We start from the raw sequence: 24,854 nt of genomic DNA, 5'->3' as shown, positions 1-24,854 counted from the left end.
TAGATCTATCCCAAGAAGGAAGCCAGGCTTATGAGTGCTGGCAGCTCTGTGTCCAGCTGGACTCTTTTCTTGGCTCATACATTTATTTATTCATCCTAAGATTTGAGCTTATTCTATTTTTAAGCATCTTGCAGCTCTTTATAACTTTTATCACGCTTGATTGTAATTTACATGTTCATTCTGTAATTCATCACTGATGCAATAGGTATTTGTTGAACTTTTATTATCTGTCCTCTGGTTCTAGCTACGCTTGCTGGTATCCTGAAAGTTCCATAGGAAAAGTGAGCTGTTCTCCGTCCTTTCCTACCCAGCCTCAGGGGCGTGTCCTACCTATCCAGACCTTTCTAATAAACTGGCGCTACTCATTCAACTATTGCCCAGGGGCTTGTTTTTCTCCCTCCCCAGGCTACTAATCAAGGTTTGTTCAGTGGCTGCAAAGTCAGTTTCCCAGCTGGTTGAAGTAAACATAATAAAGAAAGCAAATGAACTGCTAGACTCTCACATAATACACAGGAAAGGGAAAGGAACTCCAGAGAAGAGTTGTTTGCTTGCTCTTGGGGAATACCTGCTTTTTGGGGAGGTCACTGCTTGTTTGGACGCTACTTTTCTCCACTTCTGAATGACCAGGAATCACTATCTGTACTCTGCAGGCCTGACGGAGCACCCCATTTTATTGGTCAAGGGAGGCACGTGGAAGGCCTCACAGACTAGTATGAAAAGAGAATAGGGCTTTTGGAGGCACTCAAATCTGGCTTGAATTTCTAGTTCTACCACTTCTGTCTGACCTTGTATAAATCATTTAACCTCTTTACACCTTTGCTTCCCTATCTATGAAAAGGGGATGACAATTCTGATATTAGAAATGTACAGAAGTACAATGTATATGCAAGCAGTTGGCACCTATAAAATAAGTCAGTGAAGAGCAGATTAGAGGTGCAAGTAACTTTTATTTTTAAAATATTTGGTCGTTGTCAAAAATTCACACAGTACACAAATATATAAAGTAGGTGACTTGCAGGTGGCCTATTCTGCATGAATTTTCAAAGGACTATTTATTGTTTGAGTCTCTTGGCTTTATCCCAAACGAAGACCCACCAGCTTGATTTATTTTTACTCCCCACACCCTCCTTTTTGAGGATCCTTCCCGGAGAAAGAAATTAGGCTGTTAGGCAATCACAGAAGAAACTTCCAAGTTCCACTTTGATGTAGCTTAGAAGCAAAACCAAGCCGCCGAGCTTCTTTTCTAGTCCTCTCTCTTTCGGCGGAGGGATACAGGAAAAAAAAGAAAGTTCCGGCAAATTTGCGTAGGGAGATGCTAGGGGGGGCGGAACTTAATAGAAAACCGGGGACAGGCGGGGCTAATAATTCCAGTGCCGCAAGCTTCCGTGAGGGGACCGCCTGCTGCTCTGGAAGGCGGCAATTGGGTGAGGCGACGAGCCACGTAATAGCCGGGCGCTCACGGGCTCAGACTGTCGCCGTGGCGTCTGCGCATCTGAAGCTGGTTGCTGCTGCGGCCGCCTGGAATTGTGGGGGTTGTGTCTACCCCTCGGCTGCCCGGCAGGAAGCCGAAGGTAGGGGCGGTGAGGGCCGTCTAGCCCTGGAGCTGGGCGGGGGGCTCGGGGCACTGCCCGGCCTCCTCCCGCCCGTGGCCCCGGCGCCTTCCCAGCACCGTTCTGGGGTCCCCACACATCTTGCCTAGTGTCTCCGAAGCGGGACGTCCGAGGGGGACCTGCGCTCCTCATTAGTGTCCGCAGACGTGTCCTCCCAGCCCAACGGCCGCTTTCCCTACCTTTCCCCCTCAGAATGTCTCTGGTAACCCTTCTTAAATGTCAGGAGATAAGGCAGTGGGGGGCCCGAGACTGGCTTTTTGGCTCCGCATCTGTTTTAGTCGCCCTCCCTGTTCTCGTCTCCTGGCCTCAATTTGTGCATCTGTCTCTAACCGCTCCAGTGTTGACACTGGGTCTTGGCCGAGACCGCTGTCCTCTCTTCACCATATGGAATTACGCCCTCCCCCCCCGTGGTATTTCTACTCCTGTCTTATGTTTTTCTTCATTCTGGTAGAGGAAGACATGCCTTTAAAGTAGGGGTTACAGACTTTGGTGTGTCTCACCTTGGAGATTGTGCCTGTCCCTTGTCTCAACTTAGGTATTTTGGGTAAAGTGGAGCTAGAGCACCCGCAAGTCCTCCCCAGGTGGTTCTGATTCAGGTGGTCCCGCAATCCTGGCTTTGAGATTCTTTGTTTCAGAAGATAGAATCCCGTTGATAGATGAGCCCCTGTAATGTGGCTTCAGGTGGGAAAGACCAGGAGTCGAAATGCCCTGCACCTGAGAGGCCAGAGGGGGCTTCCTTTGTACTGTAGAGCTGGAGGGCGGGTTGATGCCTTTAAACATATATATTGAGGACGCATACAGTTTTCTAATAAGTATTTTTCAGTGCCTGGCTTCAGTCAAGCCCAGCTGGCTTTCCGATCTCAATTAAACAAAACTACAAACTGCTTTGGGGTATTCTATTAACCCAGACTAGGTGGGCAGGAGGAGACTGAATCTTCCATTGTCTGCTAACAGAAGAAACTGATGTGTTTATACACATTAATAGTGTTTGTTTTGACAGTGCAAAAGATGTTTCATATCTGTGTCTTTTTAGCTCTCACCCCACCCAAGCTTTTTTCTTCTTTGATAAAGATATAGTCAGATTTGGGGATTGAATAGGATTTTGCTGGGACCTAGGGCATGAGGATATCAGGATTGATGTTTTTATAGCATGGATCAGGATTTGGTGTGTGATTTCAGTTGAGAACATGGCCCTTAGGTTTTTTAAGAAGGTGTTGCCACATCAGATTTATTTTAACCGTTCATCTGGGTTAAACCTATGTACTGGGTAGCTGCTAAGTCTCCTTGAGTTGATAGAGTGGCCTTGTGTGGTAGGTGTCCTATAGGGCCCAGTGGCTCAGCCTCCCCAGTCACCTGGGGAGAGTAATCTTGGTTGTATAGTGAATTTAATCTCCTAACACTCGTTGTTCTGATGAAATTGGCTACTGAAAAGATTGGCCCCATTTTACAGATGGTGGGAATAGGGATGATGAGGTAACCCAGGAATGAAAAGTTGCCTTGTACTCTGAGTCATGCTCACTCCCCCCCCCCCCCCCCCCACTTTTTCTGTTCTCTTTGAAGGCCAGCTATTGCTTCTCTGTAGAGGCCAACTTTGAACTCTGGTGTGTTTCATTGGCTCCAAGAAATTAAGTGAAACTGAAAAGTAACAGAATGGGTTTTAAAAAATAAACATGCCAGAATTTAATGCTTTGATAAGTGTTCTCCTGTAGAGTGGTATGTGTAGGTGTGGGTGGTGGGGGTTGAGGGTGGCATCACTTAATGTGATATGGCCATTATCCAAAGCAGTTTTGAAAATTCACTTCTGAAATTGTTTCCAGAGACATTAATTAGAGCACCATTCTGTATTTAAAAAAAATTTGTTGTTACCTCAAATAGGCATGGTTAAAAACTGTCACCTGATTTGTCTACAGATGACTTAATAATTCTTTTGAAGTGGACATAACGTTTTTTTGGAGTGTGGTAAACCTGAGTTTTGGTTCTGAGTCTAATTCATCATTTATTAGCCATACGACCTTGGACAAGTTATTTCACCTCTTAGGCTTGGTTTTTCCACTGCATAAAAACGGGAATAATACTTTGAAGAGTGGTGGTGTGCCCTCCTAGGGGCACACCCACTCGAATCTACTTTTCAAGTGAATTTTCTTTCTCCTAAACTTTTTTAAAAATTGTTTTTATTGATTTCAGAGAGAGGAAGGGAGAGGGGGAGAGGTAGAGAGGGATAGAAACATCAGTAATGAAAGAGAATCATTGATCGGCTGCCTCCTGCAAACCAGGAATGGAACTGTGACCTGTTTCATAAGCCAATGCTCCACCACTGAGCAACACTGGCCGGGCTCTCCTAAACTTTTTAAAAAAAATCTTTATTGTTCTGATTATTACAGATGTTCCTCTTTTTTTCCCCCCATAGCTCCCCTCCACCCGGTTCCCATCCCACTCCAGGACTCCTCCCCGCCTCACTGACCTCATCCATAGGTATAAGCTCTTTGTCCAATCTCTCACCACACCCCCCACAACCCCTTCCCCCTGAGAATTGTCAGTCTGCTACCTTTCCATGTCCCTGATTCTATTATATTCACCAGTCTGTTCTGTTCATCAGGTTTTTTTATTCATTTGATTTTTAGGTTCACTTTTTGATAGATATGTATTTGTTGTCACTAAGTTGTTCATAATTTTTGTCTTTACCTTTTTCTTCTTCTTCCTTTTCTTAGAGAATACCCTTCAGCATTTCATATATTACTGGTTTGGTGGTGATGAACTCCTTTAGCTTTTTCTTGTCTGTGAAGCTCTTTATCTGACCTTCAATTCTAAATGATAGTTTTGCTGGGTACAGTAGTCTTGGTTATAGGTTCTTGCTATTCATCACTTTGTGTATTTCTTGCAACTCCCTCCTGGCCTGCATAGTTTCTGTTGAGAAATCAGCTGACAGTCATATGGGTACTCCCTTGTAGGTAACTAACTGTTTTTCTCTTGCTGCTTTTAATATTCTCTTTTTGTCTTTTGCCCTTGGCATTTTAAGTATGATGTGTCTTGGTGTGGTCTTCTTTGGATTCCTCTTGTTTGGGGTTCTCTGCACTTCCTGGACTTGTAAGTCTATTTCTTTCACCAGGTAGGGGAAGTTTTCTGTCATTATTTCTTCAAATAGGTTTCAATATCTTGCTCTCTCTCTCCTTCTGGCACCCCCATAATTCTGATGTTGGTATGCTTGAAGTTGTCCCAGAGGCTCCTTACACTATCTTCATATTTTTGGATTCCTTTTTCTTTTGCTTTTCCGGTTGGGTTTTTTGCTTCTTTGTATTTCAAATCTTTGACTTGATTCTTGGGATCCTCTAGTCTGCTGTTGGATCTCTGTATATTATTCTTTATTTCAGTTAGTATATGCTTAATTTCTGATTGGTCCTTTTTCATATCCTTGAGGGTCTCACTAAATTTCTCGGAGGTTTCTAGAAGATTCTGAGTAACCTTATAACTGTGGTTTTGAACTCTATATCCAGTATTTTGCTTTCATCCATTTCTTTCATTTGTGACTTATTTCTTTGTCTTCGCATTTTGGCTGTTTCCCTGTGTTTGTTTCTATGTACTGGGTAGCTGCTAAGTATCCTTGAGTTGATAGAGTGGCCTTGTGTGGTAGGTGTCCTATAGGGCCCAGTGGCTCAGCCTCCCCAGTATCCTGAGGTGGAAACTCTTGGTGCACCCCTTTGTGGGCTGTGTGCACAGTCTTATTGTAGTTAACCCTTGATTGCTGTTGGTATCACTGGGAGGAATTGACCTCCAGAACAATTGGCTGTGATGACCAGCTGTGTCTACACTGGAAGATCTGTTGCACAGGAGACATCCTTATGAGGCAGGACTTGCTTCAGTGGGGCTTTGGTGCTCACTGAGTCTGCTCCTTGAGTGTGTCTCTTATGGAAGTGAAGAGTTGTAATCTGGTATAGTCTTACTCTGACCACTGGGTACACTGGCTCTTGGATCTCCAAGGAGATGCAAGGTCAGCCACTGCCTGGGGCCGCTCAGCAGGAGCTACAGAGACATCTGCAGATTCCTCCTCTTTGTATGGGGTTTGGAAGTGCACAGACGAGGCCCAGCTGTGAAGCAAGGCAGGCTGCTGCTGCTGGGCCTTGGACCTTCTTTTGGAAACTCTGGGGCTCTCTGACCTAGCTACAGTGTGACACGTTTTAGGAGGAGAAAAGACAGGCCATTCATATGCAAAAGCCGATGCGCACAGCTTGGGTGGGGTTGTAAATTGGGAGGAGCGGGGTCTCTGGGAATCACCAGGGCAGAGCAAACAGCAATGTTGCCAGTCAGCTCTGCACTGGAGAGGTCCCCGGGTCTCTGCGTCCTGCACTCCTCTGCAGGAATAATGATTGCTGCGAGCACTTCTGAGAGAAAGCCACTCTCGTGTTCCGACCCGAAGCCAGACAGTCCAGTTTCTCCCAATATGTGTCTGGGTGCCCCAGAGTCTCGCCCAGAACTGGAGTTCAGAGCAGTCAGCAGCTTGTATCTCCCTCCTGATGGAAAGAGCAGCACATCCAGGTGCCAGCACTTTCCGCGCCTCAGCACCTCTTACCAGTCTCACTGCACTTTCTTTACCTCTCTAGTTGTGGAACTTCTACTCAGCCAGCTTTCCCTCGGTTCTGGGTGGTACTTGTTCTGCCTTTTAGTTGTAATTTTGATGTGGTTGTGAGAGGCAGCAAGTATAGGTGTTTACCTATGCCGCTATCTTGGTTCTCCCCTCATTCTTTTTTTCTTTCTCCTAAACTCTTAAAGAGTCCCCACGAGACTTGCAACCAGGGGAGCAATGGGCAGTGGCAGCTCATCCCGGGATAAACCCCTGAACTTGGCCCCAAGGCTCCCTTTTCTCTGACACCAGTGAGCTAACAGCAGCCTCTCCTTGGCTCACTTCTTTCTGATAACATTTCTGGAGAGCCAAAGCAGCCCCATCTAGGCTCTCTCTGTTGCTTCTTCTATCTTAGGGCCTTCGTTATTTCACTGTTCCCAGCTTTAATAAATGTACTCTCAAAAAACAAATAAATACTTTGAAGAGTAGTTAAATGAAGTAATACACACGAAAGCTCTTGGGAATAGGAATGCAATAACTCTTTTCATCATCAAAGAATGAAGATTGGCTATTAATGAGAATATTAAGAAATGACAATCTGTAAAGGCAAGTTTTATCTTTTTCCAAATAGGTGATGCCCTCCAATCCTCTTTTTACTATGTTTGTGGATTCATGCTCTTCTCATCTAGCCTCTTGTATGTGTGTTTTCTTCATTATTTTCTATCCTTTCCTAACTGAAGCTTTGCTGCAGAGGCTGTCTGCTAGTGTCTTGGAGTAAGCCGCTTTCAGGAGAGCTAATCTGAACATTTTTACAGTGCAATCCCTGCGGATTTTTCTCTGGGGCCTCAGATGGTACTTAGGTCATGCTCTGTAGCAAAGTGTTCTCTGTCTCCTGGATTTGGTGTTAATTTGGAGACCTGTCCTTGTGGAGGAAATCTTTTTCTTTCTAAGGGAGGATGAATACTTTATCCTCCTCTGAGTTGGTTTTAAGCTTCAAGACTTAGTCTTCCACAGCATAGAGCTTCTTATTTTAATTATATGTGGCCTAAGGAAATATCCCGCCCTTTTCTTCATTTACTGGTAATTTCACAAAGGATTTTACTGCTGAATAGGGGAGAATACTAGTAGCCTGTTGCTATTCACGCTGGGCTTGGGGTAACCTCTGATTTTTAGCATCAACAACAATCAAGTTTGTCTTTGGGACAAAAACATCTAAAAGATTCAAGGTACTCAGGACACATGTGAAGAATCTCCCAGAATTTTCTGGCTTGTTAAGGGTTTACACCTGGTATCCTCACTTGTGCAATTTTCTACCTTGGAGACAGTGAGAATTTAGTAGCAATAGAACTATGTTCAGCCCAGACTGGTAGTTCTTTCAGGTTCCCTAAGGCAGCTCATTGACAAGGATAATGGTTGTGATGGCTGGTTATGTCTGCCCTCATTCATATTCATTCATTCTCTGCTCTTTCTGCTTTCTGCTTTTTGCTTTTATTAGCATCTGTTTTATGCTGAATTTACCCCTGGCCCATAAAAGTTTTGTTTCTTCAGTTTCACCTGGGATATCTTTTTCTTCTGTGCAAATCCCTCTTCTGGATTAGGAACAATATGCTCTTTTTCAGTAATTTCATTGTGTCTGGGAGAGCTCATTTATGGGTTTATCCATTCATGATCTCTGTAATTTCTGCACCCCATCTTGGGTGCTTTTGTTCACACAGATGTGGTCATTAAGCATCTAAATGTTAAATTCAATATTACTCTCTGCATTTTTAAGCATGTGCAGCAAAAATTTAGCACTCCTTTTGGACTATTGACCCTGTGTCCTGCCCTACCATTTGACCTGGGCATACTTACCAACTCCACCATTGTAATGGCAGAATGGCACACTTGGCTTCTGCAAAGTGACATCTTTCAGATACTTGGTGGCTTCTCAGGTAGGATATGCATATCCTTGATGGCCTTGCCCTCAGTCTCTTAATAGTGCCCTTGGCTTTGGTGTTTGAGAAGTGTCTTAGTAAGTTATAGGCTGCTATAACAGAATGCCATAGACTGGGTAGCTTAAATAACAAACATTTATTTCTCTCACAGTTCTGGAGGCCTGCTGGTCAGGTTCTTGATGAGAGCCCTTCTTTTGGTTCACAGTAGCTGACTTGCTGTATCCTCATGTGGCTCAGAGACTAGAGTGTGCCCTGGTTTGGTCAACTCTCTGTAAGGGCACTAATCCCCTCAGGGGGACCCCACCCACATGATCTACTCTAACCTTAACTACCTCCAAAGGCCCATCTCCAAAAAAAAAGGATCACATTGGGAATTAGGGTTTCAACATAAGTATTTGGAGGGGGAGAGACACATTCAGTCCATAACAAGAAGGAAGTGGCATACTCAGTGCACGAGAACCATTCCATGCCAATGCCTTGGTGGAGATTAGGGGCACAGAGCTCTGAATCTAGGGCTGGGCAAATGGCATATTTCAATCTTGGCTCAGGAATGCTGCTGAAGTACGGTAAATCCTTCATGACAACCATCATGTTTCTTGGGGTCGCCTCATTAGTGAAATGAAAATGCCTGTAGAGATCTCTCCTATGAGGAGGGTGAACAACCATCCTAGTTTTCCCAGGACTGAGGGATTTCCCACATGTGGGACTTTAGTGCCCAAACCAGGAAAGTCTGGGGGCAAACCAGTACAAGTTGGTCATCCTACACATGACTATTATGCAAATTAATGACAATCTTTATGGAAACTGGGTCAACCCTTTGAACATCAAATGTTTCTTAACCTTTTTGTTTATTATCACTTTTTGAGTCTTTTCCTAATCCCTCCCTCCCCATGCCATCTGAATTGTAATACCACAGATATACTATGTATTTGTTTATGTACTGTGTAATATCTATGATTTTTCTTCCCCAGCAATCCATTTTCACCCCCTTGGGGGCGATATTGCCCTCATTGAGAATGCATGTCTTACTTATATCCTCTCTCTAATCTATACTAAAAGAGTAATATGCTAATTAGACCAGGAGACCTTCTGGATGTCCTTTTGGACAAAGCCATAGTGGCGGGGCTGAGGCAGAGGCGGTTAGGGGCGATCAGGTCAGGAGGGGTGGGCATTTGGGGATGATCAAGCTGGTGGAGGGGGTAGTTGGGGATGAGCAGGCTGGCAGGGGGGGCCAGTTGGGGGCAAGCAGGCCAGCAAGGGGGGGAAGTTTGGGGCAAGCAGGCTGGCAATGGGGGGCAGTTGGGGGCAATCAGGCCGGTGGTGGTGGGGGGTCAGTTGGGGGTGAGCAGGCCAGCAGTGGGGGGCAGTTGGGGGCGAGCAGGCCGGCAAGGGGGGGCAGTTGGGGGCGATCAAGCAGGCAGGCAGGTGAGTGGTTAGAATCCAGCAGTCCCAGATTGGAGAGGGTGCAGGCCAGGCTGAGGGACACCCCTCCCCCGTGCACGAATTTTGTGCATTGGGCCACTAGTCTTCTATAATAATAAAAGCATAATATGCAAATCGACTGAATGACCGAACAGCAGAATGACGATCTGGACGACCACGCTATGACACCCACTGGTGCCAGGCCAGCCAAGGCGGGTGCGATGCGATTGGTCAGGGGCCTGGCCATTGCCCCATGATCACCCTGCAGAAGGAGGCCCAGGCCACCGCTGGCGGGGTGATCAATCAATCGGGGGGCTCCATGATTGCCCCAAAGAGGGAGGCCAAGGCCACCGACTGGTGGGCTGCAGCGGGTGGGCAGGGCCTCCCTCTGCGGGGGCGATTGATCATGGGGCTCCCAGACTGTGAGAGGGCTGAGCCCCCCGCCCCCAGTGCTGAATTTTGTGCACCGTGCCTCTAGTATAGTCATTAAGGCTTATTTTCTATCTAGTAGATCCAGCTGTTACTACAAGCTTTTTCAATGCCTCAAACACCAAACTAGTAAAGACAGGAAAGCATTATCTCATCTAATTCCCACAGCAGTCTTGTAAGATAGTTGGTATTATCCCCATTTTATAGATGAAGAAACAGGCTCAGTGAGGTTAAGTGATGCAGTGAGGCTTTAAACTCAGTTCTGACTCCAAAGCTCTTTCTATTGCACTGTGCTACTCTCCCCGCCTCCCCCAACCAGTAGTCTTGCAGTTAACAGGGCATTTGACCATTCAGCTTATTTTCTCAAGGCACTACTAAGTACCAGGCCCAGTGGAAGATGTTGGGGACACTAATGTGAAACAGTTCTTGCTGCTGAAGAGCTCACTGTTTTTCCAGGGTGGGAATGCCTTAGGGCTAAAAGCCCTTATTATTCTTTCCTGTTTGGGTTGTAGCTAAGCCATGGCTGGTTGTCATGGAAAGATTTGAGCTAGTTGGCCTTTAGGAGGGTCAAAATTGTGAGTTTGACCTTACTACAGGGTGGGGCAAAAATAGGTTTATGGCTGTTCATATGTAAAGTAATGCAATAGTTAATAATAAATTCTGTATTTTGCATACTCACAACTGTAAACCTACTTTTGCCCCACTTTGTATATCTATTTTCCAACCAGCTGAGCTCTTTTTAATTTCTGAGCATGTACGTTTAGGATGTAACCAAAACTCCTTAGCCACTACATATTTGTGAGCATAAGGATTTCTGTTTTGCTTATTGATGTTCTTTTTTTTGCTAATCCTCACCTGAGGATATTTTTTTCCATTGATTTTTTTTTTTTTTTTTTTTTTTAAGAGAGAGAGTGTAAGGCAGGGACTGAGGGTGGGGGAAGAGAGAGAGAATATCAACAGTGTGAGAGAGATACATTGATTAGTTGCTTCCAGCATGTGCCCCAACTGGGGCTGGGGATCAACCTACAACCCAGAAATCAAACCAGCGACTCCTCACTTCCCAGGATGATACTCTAACCGTACTGAACAACACTGGTCAGGGCATTTTTTAAGTGTTTTAAGTTTTTATTGATTTCAGAGAAGAAGGGAGAGGGAGAGAGAGATAGAAACATCAGTGATGAGAGAGAATCATAGATCAGCTGCCTCTTACTCAGCTCCTACTGGGTTTGAGCCTGCAAGCTGAGATGTGCCCTGACCGGGAAAATGGAACTGTGACCATCTGGTTTATAGGTGTACCCTCAACCATTGAGCCACACTGGCTGAGCTTATTGATATTCTTAATAATTTGGAGCAGTTGTTTGCCCTTTTGTGAAGTTATTCATGTTATCTATTGAGAGACTTGGAGAAGAAATGGTTCTATGGGTGGAGGTGAAGATGGGAGGAATGAGTTTTACCTGGACTTCTCCAGAGAGGCTGGAATTAAGTTTATCCTTTATTGTTTTTATTTTCTTTCAAATCTTGGACTTTCGAGTCGGTCCATTTACCATCTGCTTCTCTGTTGTTTCCTAGGCCTTATTTTTTCACAGCTGAACCTCCTGGACTGGAGGTTAGAGCCTTTGGGGAGTGTCTGATATTTAGCTCATGTCACATGTCATATCCACAGAGAAACTGAAAGGGGTATGTTTTTGAGGTCTGCTTGCTGGCTATGCTTTCACAGAGAGATAGTTCTTGATTATGCCTTTTAATGACCACTTGTCATCATAGGTAGAGGGATATCACAGCAGTCACTGAACAGATCCATGTCTAGTCACTTCTCTCTGCATGTATTCTGCCTCTTCTGTCTTGTGAGGAGAGGAGTTCTAGAAACTGGGATAATCTGAGATGCATCCCAAAGGTCTGGTGAGGAAGACTAATGCCATTTTAAATGGACATTTCTTTACTTTTGGCAATAGTTTCATGCATATGCCTTACATTTCTGTGAGGCTCCCAAGGTGGGCAGCAGCTACCTGACCAAACTCTCTATTAGCAGGCTACAGTTCACTGGAAGTTACATAAGGTAGGACAGTCAATATCTATAAGATTGATTGTCATGCTTTGAATCCAGTGGATAGTAGACATTGGAGGTTTAAGGGGCCAGCTCATAAGCAAGGTATTTAAGGTTGAATTTTGTGATCCTACCTGTCTGATAGTCATGGGGAGTTGGGTTTGATTGTATTCATGAAGCAAAGTCTCCATCTGTGGGTACAGCTCCTAAAGTCTAAAATAGTATATCTGGGCTGGAAGAAATCATCCTTGGGGTCTTTATATCAGTTTCATTGAAGAAATCAGGGCTGTGCTTGGTTCATTCGTAGTTCCTTGGGTGAGTGAAAAGTCAGGAGATAGTCTTTCAGGTCTGTCGTTGCTCAATGTTGTAGTTTTGCATTTGGTGGATTCTTATTTTACTACTATAAGCCCGAAATTTATGCACAGGTAGAGTCCCTAGGCCTGGCTGGCGATCAGGACCGATTGGGGCCTTCCAGTTGCTATCTGGGCCTTCCTTTGTTCTGTGCCACCCCCTGGTGGTCAGCACATGTCATAGCGAGTGATCAAACTCCCGGTCCCCTGGTTGAACTCCCGAGGGGACACTTTGCATAATAGCCTTTTATATATATAGATGACAAAACTGAGCCCCAGAGAAGTGAAATGGGTGGTATACCTTTTTTAGGGCCATCAGTGTATTAATGGCAGAGCTGAGACTCAAGCCAAAGGGCTCACAGAGGGTGGCCATAGAGTTTGTTAGGATTATTTAAAGCTTTGTAAAGATGCAAGAGACTATTGCACTTAAAAATCACCAGAGAGGGAGAAGGCCCTTCCACTGACTATCTTGTCCATTATACTTACAATCCTCATTGTTGAGGGTTTTAGCTGTCATGCTGATTTTCTCCTATTCCTGTTGAAGTTTTCCTCTTGTTCTCATCCCTGATGAAATAGATTTTGAAGTTTCCCCATTTTAGAAACAAAGAAATAGCTCTCAGGCCAGACTGCTGTGTGTTCTCTAAAGAACAGGGCCAATGCATCAGTGGGCCTTTTCTGGTGATCCAAGCAAACCTTTAATATATCTCAAAGGAAAAGGAATGAATGGTAGGTCAGAGTGGTTTAAAAACACTTTGGAGTCAGCTCACTTGGTTTCATATTCTGCTATCTACTTAATAGTTATCAGATAGAGAAGTTACCTATTTTTCTCTAAGCCTTAATTTCATGATCTGTAGAATGGGAAGAGTAATATTTACTTTTGTAGCCAATTAATTGAGAAAATACATATGGAAAGTGCTTCTCTGGCACAATTTAACTGCTCTGTATTATCTTACCTAATAATAGACAAACATGTAAATTGACCATACCTCTGCTACGCACACAGCCAATCAGAATGAGTATGCAAATTAACCCAACAAAGATGGCAGGTTAATTTGCATATGTAGGCACTGAGAGGCCGGGAGGGGTGGGATGCCTTCTATGAGGGGGAAAGATGCGGGGAGCGGAGGGAGCTACAGGAGTGGTGCTCCAATCAGAAGTGAGGACTTGCTGGCTCCCGAGCGGCTGGGAGTGAAGCCAGGGGAAGGAAGGCCTACTCTTGCACGAATGTCATGCAACGGGCCTCTAGTCATCAATAATGACAACAGCAGCAGTTGCCAGTTTCTGATCCAAGACTTGGTTAGAGATAAGTTATGCTGACCAAGTAAGTTTTATTTTAATTATCACATCGTTGTCTGTCTTCTTTGTTTGTTGGTTGATTATTCATATCAATAGTCATAGGTAGCTCATAGTGAATAACTAAAAGTTGTGAAAAGTTAGGAACTTTGCAGCTTCTCTGCCGTCATTTTCCTTATTCCACTCATTTCTCATCTTTCTGAGGTTCTCTTTAACCGCTGATTTAACTAGCAGGTCCTGGGCAGTGTCTGACATGGGATTTTAATGGAGCATGGGTGGCTGGCCCATAGCCTGCCTGGGGCCCTCTGACAATGTGTTCTTATCTCTTGCCTCTGCTCTTCAGAAGACATGAAGCAATTACTTCATTAAGGGAACTTTGACATCTGTCATGGCTTTCTTCTGATTTGTATGTCCATTTGTGGTCCTTGTGCAAGGTCTGGGAGGCACAGTTAAATACCCTAACCTGGACTTTATCAAGTTGACTCTCCCTTTGAGATTTACAACTGGTTCAGTGTAGAATTGGGGGTGGAAGTGGGAAGAAGCCCCTAAATCTACTACCCCCACATTATATTGATCTCAAGCTGAGTTAAAAAAAACACAACACACACAAAAAAACAACCCGCAAGCACCATAAAGATAGCCTGAATGAAACAAAGGAAAACCTCACTATTTTGGGGGAAGACTAGTCTGAATTGGTTTTTTAAAAAAAGAATTAAAATTTATTTTCAAAGAAATGCCATTGTCTTATTAAATTTTTGCAACCATATGCAGTATTTAGCTTACTTAGTCTTTCTCCTCTTTCCTGTAACTGCTCCAGAGTTATTACCAGAGCCCCCTCCTATCTCCTGCTTCAGCTTCCTCCAGGACCTTGTGTGCATTGCCACTTGGGGTCTTCCTAAATACTGTGTTGAAAGAGAACCCTCATGCTTAGAAGCCTCAGTGGCCCCTACTGGCTGCTGAATAAATTCCAGTGTTGAGTAGTCCTGGTGTTCCATGCCCATCATGGTGTATCCCTGTCCTACTACTTTAATTATATCCTCTGCCATTACCCACATGTACACTTTGCTCCTGATAAACTGGTCCATGTGGTCCTCTAAGCATGCATCTGCCAGTTCTTTTGCCCAGAGCAACCTCTCCTTAGTTTCCTACTTTAAGCTGCACAATTGCCTTCTTTAGCAAGCCTTGCCAGGGACCTTCTTATTTGTATCCACATAGAAACTCTTTGATTATAGAATTCAGCAAACTTTGTCCTGGTTAGTTATTTTGTCTCTTATTATATGAGCTTCTCAAGTACATGGGCTATGCTTTATTTTGTGTGTGGAGCATAATGCTGAGTATAACATAGACACAATAAATGCTTGTTGAATGAATGAATATGTGAAAGCTTGAGGTATGATAATAGTCCTGTTCAAATCCCAGTTCTTCCCTGAAACATTCTTTGATTCCCAGCCAGAGAGGGAAGGGAGAGGGAGAGAGAGATAGAAATCTCCTGATTTCAGAGAAGAAGGGAGAGGGAGAGAGAGAGAGAAACATCAATAATGAGAGAATAATTGATCGGCTGCCTCCTGCACGCCTCACATTGGGGATCAAGCCTGCAACCTGGGTATGTGCCCTTATCGGGAATCGAACTCTGACCAACTGTTTCATAGGTTGAGGCTCAACCATGGAGCCACGCCAGCTGGGCAGGCAGTTCAGTTCTTAAGAGTAAGTCTTATTTTTCCAACTGGATTGGGAATTCCTGGAGGGCAAACACTGTCCCTCATTCCTCTTTGTGTATCCAGCCCTCAGCACAGTTCCTAGCTCTTAGAGGGTGTTTAATAATGCTTGTAAATGCCGGAGTCCTGCTATTTGGCCAGCTATTGTTCCTACCAGTTGATCAGCCTCCTTTGTCATCACTGGCTAGGGGTCTCCAGCTCAGATGTTCCAGGCCAGGTAGGGAACAGTCAGTGTGAGGCATTAGGGAATGGTGGCCCCGTGTCAAACTGGAGTGCTCATGTGCTCTGTGGGGGCAGCTGCTACTCAGCCTATCATTATCATGGGTAAGTGTGGCTCTATGGTGTCATCATCTCATGTTATAAGAAAAGCCAGAAATCCAGATTTTTGTGAAACCCCTAGGGGCTACCAAAGCATGTCTGTGGTTGAGATTAAACTATAGGCTACCTATTTGTGACCTTTGGATAGAGGCTGGGATTTTACACATTTAAATTTCCTGAATAAGGAGAAAGGGAGGGGAGGGCATAGCCTGAACACTTTTGAGGGAGTTGTGGTGAACACCTAGCTTTGGTTGAGAGTGTCCTGTAATTTTCTGTGGGTAGTGAATTAGTCTCTTCAGTTGAGCCTTGCAGAGCCCCATCTATGGTCTAGGCTTTATTTTCCCGTGTATTCTGACCCTAAAAATATGGTGATTTTTGTTCTTTTTGCCCAGCCTCCAATGAGGGAGGTTTGGCTATTGTTCTTGCTTCTGTTTCTAAGGCCCTGGTGATACAGCATGAAGTCCCAGAGATCATTCCTGTTAATCGCTTCTCTGAGAAGGCATGCTGGGTAAATAAAAACAATCAAAATGGAACTACATTATACAAAATCATTGCCTAATTGTGGTCAGCCACGGGGCAAAGCAGGATACTAGTTGTAAGGAAAACTGCACCTCCATGGAACCCTTTGCAGGCAATATCTTATCCTCTGGCTGGCCTGCTCTTTTCATAGGCCCTGGCAGTGCTTGCTTGTTTGGCATTATCTTCTGGGTTTCAAAGTGTCATCAGCAGTGGTATCCCCATCTGAGGCAGAAACTAGCTGATTGGAAATATCTCTGGAAGAATACACGAGAGGCTGAAAAGAGAGGGTATCTTTGGTGAGGGACTCTGGGTGGCTGGAGAATGGGGGAGGAGGGAGGCTGACTTTTCACTGTATACCTGTGTGCTTTTTCAAATTGGAACCATGTGCATATATTGTTCTTATTTTTTAAATGTACCTGAGCAGACGCAAGTGTGGTCTCTTCTTCAAAGTTCACTGTTCTCACTTTATTCCTGAGTATGAGTTTCTCTGCAAACACCTGCATCCAGTCACTGTAGATTGTGTCTTCAAGGTGACAGTTTGCTTCTGTGCTCTCCAGAAGTGTCTTAGGGTTTTTCACCTGGCAGTCTTTTGAATAATAATCAGGCCTAAAGTATGTTAAATAATTTACTGTTTTCAAAGGCTTTCAGATACATTGTTTAGTCTGGTCCTTACAGCATCTACTAGTATATTTCATCGAGGTAAAAAATTGAGGTTTGAAGAGTCTAAATGACTTAGGGTCATATAGAGTAGTGACTAATCCAGGTAGTCTTATTTTTTTGGTAGAGTAGTGACTAATCCAGGTAGTCTTATTTTTTTCTAATCCTCCCCTCAGGATATGTTTACTGATTTTAGAGAGAGAGAGAGGAAGAGACAGAAAGAAACATCGATGAGTTGCCTCCAGTACACACCCTGACCAGGGATTGAACCTTCAATCTAGGTATGTGCCCTGACTGGGAATCAAACCTGCAACCTTTGTGAGGTACAGGATGATGCTCTAACCAGCCAAGCCACCAGCCGGGGCCAGGTAGCCTTATTTCATATTCATGCCCCTTGCTTTTAGTTCTTGTGGCAATGAGGATAATTTTTGGAATTCTCTTATGGACTTCCAGAGCTGTTTCATTTGGGGCAGAAGTGGAGATGTGGTGTTCCCTCTTTACTCTTTTGGTTCAAGCCTTTCCCTCCTTAGGACACCCAAGTTATGTAGGCCTGTGTTCTCTGGAAAACAGTGTCAGTAGTAGGATTCTATATTTTCTAGATGGGGCTTCTTTGGGGCAGTACCTTTCAGGGAAGCTTGAATTGATAGCCTGGTTTCCTATTCCTTGCTGAGTATTATTGCTGCTATTAGGCAGAGGGCTTTGTTTCCAGGTTACAAATCTTTCTGGCAAAGAAGTAAGGAATAGAATTGGAAGGACTCATGTAGTCCTTGGATATAATTTAATGCTCCTGAGAGAGTAAACATTGGATTAATATCCTGACAACATATGGCTTGGCATGTAGGGCACTCCTGGGAGACCCTCCTTACCACACACAGCCTGCCTTTGCCAATGGCCCCTTCCCACAGGTCTTTCTAGCAGCTGTTGTGCACCTGGGTGAATCATCAGCTTCCCTAAGCTTCAGAAAAAAAAAGTTAACTGATGAAAGTTCTCATACATACAGCAAAAATAAACAGACAACCCTGAGAGTCTTACTGAGAGAGACAGTATGTTTTAGTACTACTTTGCTTCCCCTGAGTTTATTGAGGGTATTTACTCTCTTTAGAAACATGGGCTGATTCTCACCACTGGTCTCTTAAGAATACAACATTGAATATCATCTTGCCTTTTCTACTCTGCTGCCCCTGACATCCTGGGGGTGGGAGGTCTCTGGAAGTTCTAGAGAGGCAGCGAGCAATATGGAAGGAAGTCTCTGTTTGCTACTGAAGACCAAACAGAAATCCTTTTTATCTTTTCTATTCTTACTTAAATCAGAATTAGATTACCTTCAAAGATAATTCTGTGCATTATGGTCACAACTCAAGAGTAGGAGAGGCTCCTGATACTTCCTTTGCAATCTCTGAAGAGGACTTGTTGGGGACACGTACAGATCATGCTCAGTTTGGCTGTTCCAAAGAGAGTTGTCCCAGAGATAGGTACCAGCTGATGGCTTAGTTAGGCTCTCACTGGTGACAGTTTTGTAGGTCTGGAAACTCAGTTCACCCAGGTTTAAGTTTTAGTGGGCTGTCTCAAGCACAGGAATTCACGAGACCATCAAGACATAGTTCCAGTTAACTAACTCTAAGAAACACGACTGCCTACTTGGTTTGTGTGGATAGGTAGGAGCATTATCTCCTCTATAGAAAAATTTAGCTGGGAAGTCAGTTCACCCCTGGAGGAAAACAAGGTGAAGTATAGTGGAAAGCTCTTGGCTGTAGCATCAGATATACCCAGATTTAAACCATGTACTAGCTGTTAGACTTCAGATGAATTACTTAACCTCTCTGTTCTTATTTCTTCATCTGTAACACCCCTATGTTCATAGCAGCACTATTTACAATAGCTAAGATCTGGAAACAGCCCAAGTGCCCATCAGTAGTAGATGAGTGGATAAAAAAGCTGTGGTACATTTACACAATGGAACTACACAGCCGTAAAAAAAAAAAAAAAAAAAAAAGGAAATCTTACTTTCTTACCTTTTGTGACAACATGGAAGGGACCTGAAGATTATTATGCTAAGTGAAATAAACCAGTCAGAGAAAGACAAATACCATATGGTCTCACTTATATGTGGAATCTAATGAACAAAATTGACAAAATATAAACAAAGGCTTGGATACATGGAACAGATTGACAGCTGTCAGGAAAGGGTTGGGGAGCGGGATAAAAGAAGGTGAAGGGATTAAGCAAAAACAAACAAAAAACAAAACAGCCCTAGCAGGCTTGGCTCAGTGGATAGAGCATCAGCCTGTGGACTGAAGGGTTCCAGGTTCGATTCCGGCCAAGGGCACATGCCTGGGTTGCAGGCTCGATCCCCAGTAGGGGGTGTGCAGGAGGCAGCCAATCAATGATTCTCTTTCATCATTGATCTCTCTCCTTCTCCCTTTCTCTCTGAAATCAATAAAGAAATATATATAAAACAACAACAACAAAAAACACACACAACAACACATAGACACAAAAAACACTGATGTTAGCCGAAGGTAGAGGCGGGTGGAAACTAGGTGGAGGTGGGCAAAGGGGTGGTGGGAATGGGCACAGAAAGAGACTTTGCTTGGGGCTATGGGTGCATGATTAAGTGTGCAAATGATGCTTTGTTAAGTTGTACACTTGAAACCTGTATGGTTTTGTGAACCAATGTCACCCCAATAAGTTCAATAATAAAAAAGAAAAAAACACACCAAAAATCCCCCCAGAAACAACCCTGCCAAAATATGCTTCTCAGTCTGTTAGGGTACCAGGAATGTATAGGATGTCCCCCAAATGTATACACACACTTTCAATAATTATAAAGGCAGTGTTTATTAAAATGTATTTCATTTTCAAATTTGAGCTATCAGCTGTTAAAGTGTGTATTCATTTTTTGGGGACACCCTATATTTGAGAGAGAATAATTTTTAAAAAAATCCTCACTGGGGGATATTTTTTCCATGACTTTAGAGAGAGTGGAAGGGAGGGGGAAAGGGAATAGAAGAGAGAGAGTGAGTGACATCAGTGTGAGAGAGCCATATTAATTGGTTGCCTCCCCAATGCGCCCCCAACTGGGACAGGGAACCTGCAACCCAGGTACTTATCCTTGATTGGAATCGAACCCACGACCCTTCAGTTTGTGAGTAATGGTCTAACCACTGATCCATGCTGGCCAGGATGAGAGAGAATACTTTTTATTGTCTAGTTTCCCTTTTATGTATTCTTTGAAGACCACAGCCCTTCTTTTAGATTAGGTTACAATAGGAAAAAATAGTTTCTAGCTCTCATCAATCCTTTCCAACCTAAGGAGCCTTTCTGGTTACCATTCAATCTATAATTCTTTGTTGAGCACCCATTATGTGTCAGGTACTGCTTGGCCATGGGAATATAATGGTGGGTGAGACAGATATGGTCCCTACCCTCAAATCACCTCCTTAGATGGGTTACTTCTGTGGATAACTGGTCTTGTTCATTCTTTGTTGTTTATAGTAATTTCCTTCTGAGAGGTCAGTCTTCTCCCTAGACCTAGGGGACAGTGCCCATTTGTGCTGCCTGGGCCTTGCCTGCTGGCTTGTCTGCTACCAAGCGATGTGCTGAGGTTGAAGGAGAAAGCCCCATGGGCTCCTATTGCCTCTGACACACATGTCCCAAGAACCTGCGCTTGGCACTCTTGAATATTTCTTTTCTCCTTACACACAGATTATAGTATTTACTGGTAATTTAAATTCAAATAACCTTCCACCCTCTCTCTGCCTTAAAAAAAGAAAGAAAGAAAGAAAGGAAGAAAGGAAGGAAGGAAGGAAAGGAAGGAAAGGAAGGAAAGGAAGGAAAGGAAGGAAAGGAAGGAAAGGAAAGAAAGGAAAGAAAGGAAAGAAAGGAAAGAAAGGAAAGAAAGGAAAGAAGAAAGGAAAGAAAGGAAAGAAAGGAAAGAAAGGAAAGAAAGGAAAGAAAGGAAAGAAAGGAAAGAAAGCCCTGTGTTACAGGGTAGAGAACAAAGCAGACCAGGCCTGGTCTCCTGGTGGGGTTTGTTTTATTGTGTGTGTGTGTGTGTGTGTGTGTGTGTGTGTGTGTGTGTTTGTGTTTTGTTTGTTTTTTTGTGAGAGAGCCCTAACCCGTTTGGCTCAGTGGATAGAGCGTCGGCCTGCAGACTCAAGGGTCCCAGGTTCGATTTAGGTCAAGGGCATGTACCTTGTTTGCAGGCATATCCCCAGTAGGGAGTGTGCAGGAGGAAGCTGATTGATGTTTCTCTCTCATCGATGTTTCTCACTCTCTATCCCTCTCCCTTCCTCTCTGTAAAAGAATCAATAAAATATATATTAAAAAAAAAAAGGTGTGAGAGAGATACATTAATTGGTTGCCTCCTGCATGTGCCCCAACCAGGGCTGGGATTGAACCTGCAACCCAGGTAATGTGCCCTTGCCTGGGAATCAAACCCCTGACCTTTTGGTGTGGGGGCTTGATGCTCTAACCACTGAGCCATCGACCAGGGCTCATGTGTATTTTTTATAGCCTAGCTAAGGGTTGCCTTTACTTTAATAAGGCTAATGTGTGATTCAGGCATATTGATATTCTGCAGTAATAGAATCTCAAATCTTTCTCTACCTTGTTGTCATAATTAGTATGACAGGTAGATTCCGGGCTTTGGCTGACAGGAAGTGGAACTTGTTTCTCCACTTTGGACTCTGGACTATATCATGGACCCTAGTGGGCACTGAATAAAGAAGGCCCAGCTGCCAGGTTGATGGATTTCTCAGTTTCAAAATAGAGGCCTGAAGACTGCCCTCCCCTCCCCCCTCCTCCTCCTCCTCTTGACAATTTTACCAGCAGTTGCCAAGAAGTGTGTGGGGGAAGCAGGTAGAATGGCTCTCTGGGAACCATTTATTTGAGAACTCCCAGTGGATAAATGCGTTTTCCTCTCCTCTTGCTGTGGTGTGTAGCATTGTGATTTGGTACTGCTTGTCCCTTTGTAGTAGTGAGGCTTCTATATGATTCCTCCAGCTCTGTTGGAGTTTTCAACAATAAATTGCTTGCTTGTTGGTGTTTTTCCCAAATTCCATTACCTTCCCAGGAGTGGAGAGTGTGTCAACAATTAGGGACCTAGTTGACCCTCTGTTTCTGGCTCTGTGACTACTGAAAGCATGGTGTCTGAGCCAAAATAAGCCATGTTTCCCACTGTTGCTGGGACTGGGCACTTGCTTCAAAGGATTTAGCTTTAAGAGTTACACTAGACCCAGCCATTGTGGCTCAGTGGTTGAGCATTGACCTGTGATCCAGGAAGTCATGGTTCGATTCCTGGTCAGGGCATTGTCCGGTTTGCAGACTTGATTCTATCTCATCATTGATGTTTCTATTTCTCTCTTCCTCTCTGAAATCAATAAAAAATTATATTTTTTAAAAAGAGTCATACTTACCCTGACTGGTTTGGCTCAGTGGATAGAGCGTTGGCCTGTGGACTGAAGGGTCCCAGGTTCAATTCCAGTCAAGGGCATGTACTTTGGTTGCGGGCATATCCCCAGTAGGAGATGTGCAGGAGGCAGCTGATGGATGCTTCTCTCCCATAGATGTTTCTAACTCTCTATCCCTCTCCCTTACTCTCTGTTAAAAATCAATAAAATATATTTTTAAAAAAGTCAAACTTGAGGTTTGGCTGGAAAGGAGAGAGCACTATGTGATTATTGCTTATGTACTAGTTAAACCTATCAGCCAACAGATGTCAAATTCAGGGAAAAAGTACAATAATCCTATATAATAAAAGCCTAATATGCAAAGTGTCTGGTCATCTGGTCAGCCATTCAATCAATCAAAGTGTAATCTACATTAATAAAAGAGAAATATGCAAATTGGTTGTCACTTCATGACACCCACCAGCCAATCATGAGTGAGTATGCAAATTAACCTTGACAAAGATGGAGGTGGCCCTGCTCCCCAGCCGCTCCGGGCCTCTGGGCAGCACGCATGCGGGCATGGAGCGGCCGGGCAGGGCGGGACGCCTGCTATGAGGGGGAAGGTCGGGGGTGGAGGGAACTACAGGAGCGGCACTCCGGCTGGAGTGAAGACTGAAGGCTCCGGCTGGAGCGAAGGCCTGGGTCCCTGGTGCCAGAGGAAAACTGTTGCGGGCAGCCAGGGGAAAGGAAGGCCTATTGCATGAATCTTCATGCAATGGGCCTCTAGTATGATAATGATATGCTCAGGCCGTTGGACAGCTGGCTATGACATGCACTGACCACCAGGGGGCAGTCAGTCAGTCGACCAGTCACTATGACATGCACTGACCACCAGGGGGCAGACACTCTGACCAGTAAGTTAACTTGCTGCTGGGGTCCAGTCTATAGGGACTGAGTGAGATGGGCCAGACACCCCCTGGAGCCCTCCTGTGGTTCCTCCCCGGCTGGCCAACCTCCTACGTCCCTCCTCGGTCCCGATCATGCACTGGTGGGGTCCCTCACCCTGGCCTGCACCCTCTTACACTCTGGGACTCCTCAGGGGATGTCAGAGAGCTGGTTTCAGCCCGATCCTGCAGGCCAGGCCAATGGACCCCACTGGTGCACAAATTCGTGCACTGGGCCTCTAGTCTATAATAAATAAAATGTAATATGCAAATTGACCAAATGGCTGAACAGCAGAACAACCATCCAGATGACCACGCTATGACATGCACTGGCGCCAGGCCAGCCAAGGCGGCTGTGATGCGATTGGTTGGTGGGGCCCGCCATTGCCCCAAGATCGCCCTGCAGAGAGAGGCCCAGGCCACTGGCCAGCAGAGCGATCAATCGGGGGGCTCTGTGATTGTCCCAAAGAGGGAGGCCCAGAGTACCCTCTGCAGGGGGATGGATCTGGGAGGTGTGGGCTCCGCAATCGATCACTCCAAAGAGGGAGGCCCAGGCTACCCCACCCGTGGAGCTGTGGCGGGTTGGCGGGGCCTCCCTCTGTGGGTCGATCGATTGCTGGGCTCCCGGACTGCGAGAGGGCACAGGCTGAGCTGAGGGGACCCCCCCCCCCACCCCAGTGCATGAATTTCGTGCACCGGGCTCTAGTGCTATTATAATGGATAATATTTATCATTATAATCAGCTGGCATAGTTTTTGATAAGAGTCAGATCCTGAAATGAGTTAACCTTGGGTAAGGGTTAACCTTGAACCAAAGCACAATGAATGGATTCTTAACCTTGCAGGAGATGCTGTGTGGATGTGTATGATTCAAGTATGGAGTTGCTACCCTCTCTGCATAGCCAGAGGAGCTATGGAGACTTCAGCTGGGGTTGTTTGCCCTACAGGTACTGCCTCTCTCATGGGGTGATAAGCACACACTGTTCTTTGGTTTAAGGTGCTCTAGGTTGCTGGAGTATCACCCTAGCACCCAGCAGCAGTGGGTTCTGGGAAAGGTGGACTTCGTTTCCCGGTCCATTTGGGATTTTTCAGAATATCCAGCCTTATCCCCATAGCTACAGATGATGAACTCCACTCCCAGCAGTGAGCTGTGCCCCATACCTCACATAAATCAGTTCTGTACACACTGATTGTGCCCATGTAAGAGAGCCTCTCCTTACCCAAGAGCTTGTCAGAGCTGCATTCCCATTCTGGGTAGGAAGGTGGTATTGAAGGGGAAGGAGCAGGGGCTCTTAGATGATTCACAAAGGCAGCACTGGAGTAGGAGAAAGAGTCTTTGGATTCAGGCAGACCTGGGTGTGCTCCTGACCTTGTCATTCACTAGCAGTTGAACAGATTGTTTAAGCTTGCTGAGCCTCATCTGCTTATCTATGTTTTGTGCTCATCTATGTCTCATTTGTTTTTCACTAACAGTCCTGTCTCTTACGTATCTATCACTATACTTGCCACTAAACAGTGCTCAGTAAATGCTTCTGATCCTGCCACCTACTTACTCCCTTCTGCCTACCCTAAGTAGTAAAAGGGCAAGGACAAGACCCTCCTTCTGTAGGGAATTTTGGCTTCAATTAGAGCTTTATGTGAGCTTATTTAGGCCCTGGTAGAAGCTGCCTCATCG

General features: G+C 44.8%; 1 protein-coding gene across 2 annotated transcripts in view; it reads left to right on the top strand.

Moving 5' to 3' along the window:
- The first annotated feature begins 1,380 nt into the window (after positions 1–1,380).
- Positions 1,381–24,854, top strand: part of SIL1 (SIL1 nucleotide exchange factor) — a 230,013-nt gene continuing 206,539 nt past the window's right edge. The window contains exon 1 of one of the 2 annotated variants that reach the window (XM_028147602.2): positions 1,381–1,571. The gene's annotated coding sequence lies outside the window, so the exon portion shown is untranslated. Of the gene's footprint in view, positions 1,572–24,062; positions 24,127–24,854 lie in introns of those variants that run through there. The other variant, XM_054717900.1, reaches the window with a different exon arrangement.

The sequence above is a fragment of the Eptesicus fuscus genome, chromosome 6 (assembly GCF_027574615.1).
Source record: "Eptesicus fuscus isolate TK198812 chromosome 6, DD_ASM_mEF_20220401, whole genome shotgun sequence".
Classification (NCBI taxonomy): domain Eukaryota; kingdom Metazoa; phylum Chordata; class Mammalia; order Chiroptera; family Vespertilionidae; genus Eptesicus; species Eptesicus fuscus.
This window is presented reverse-complemented; position numbering and strand designations above follow the sequence as displayed.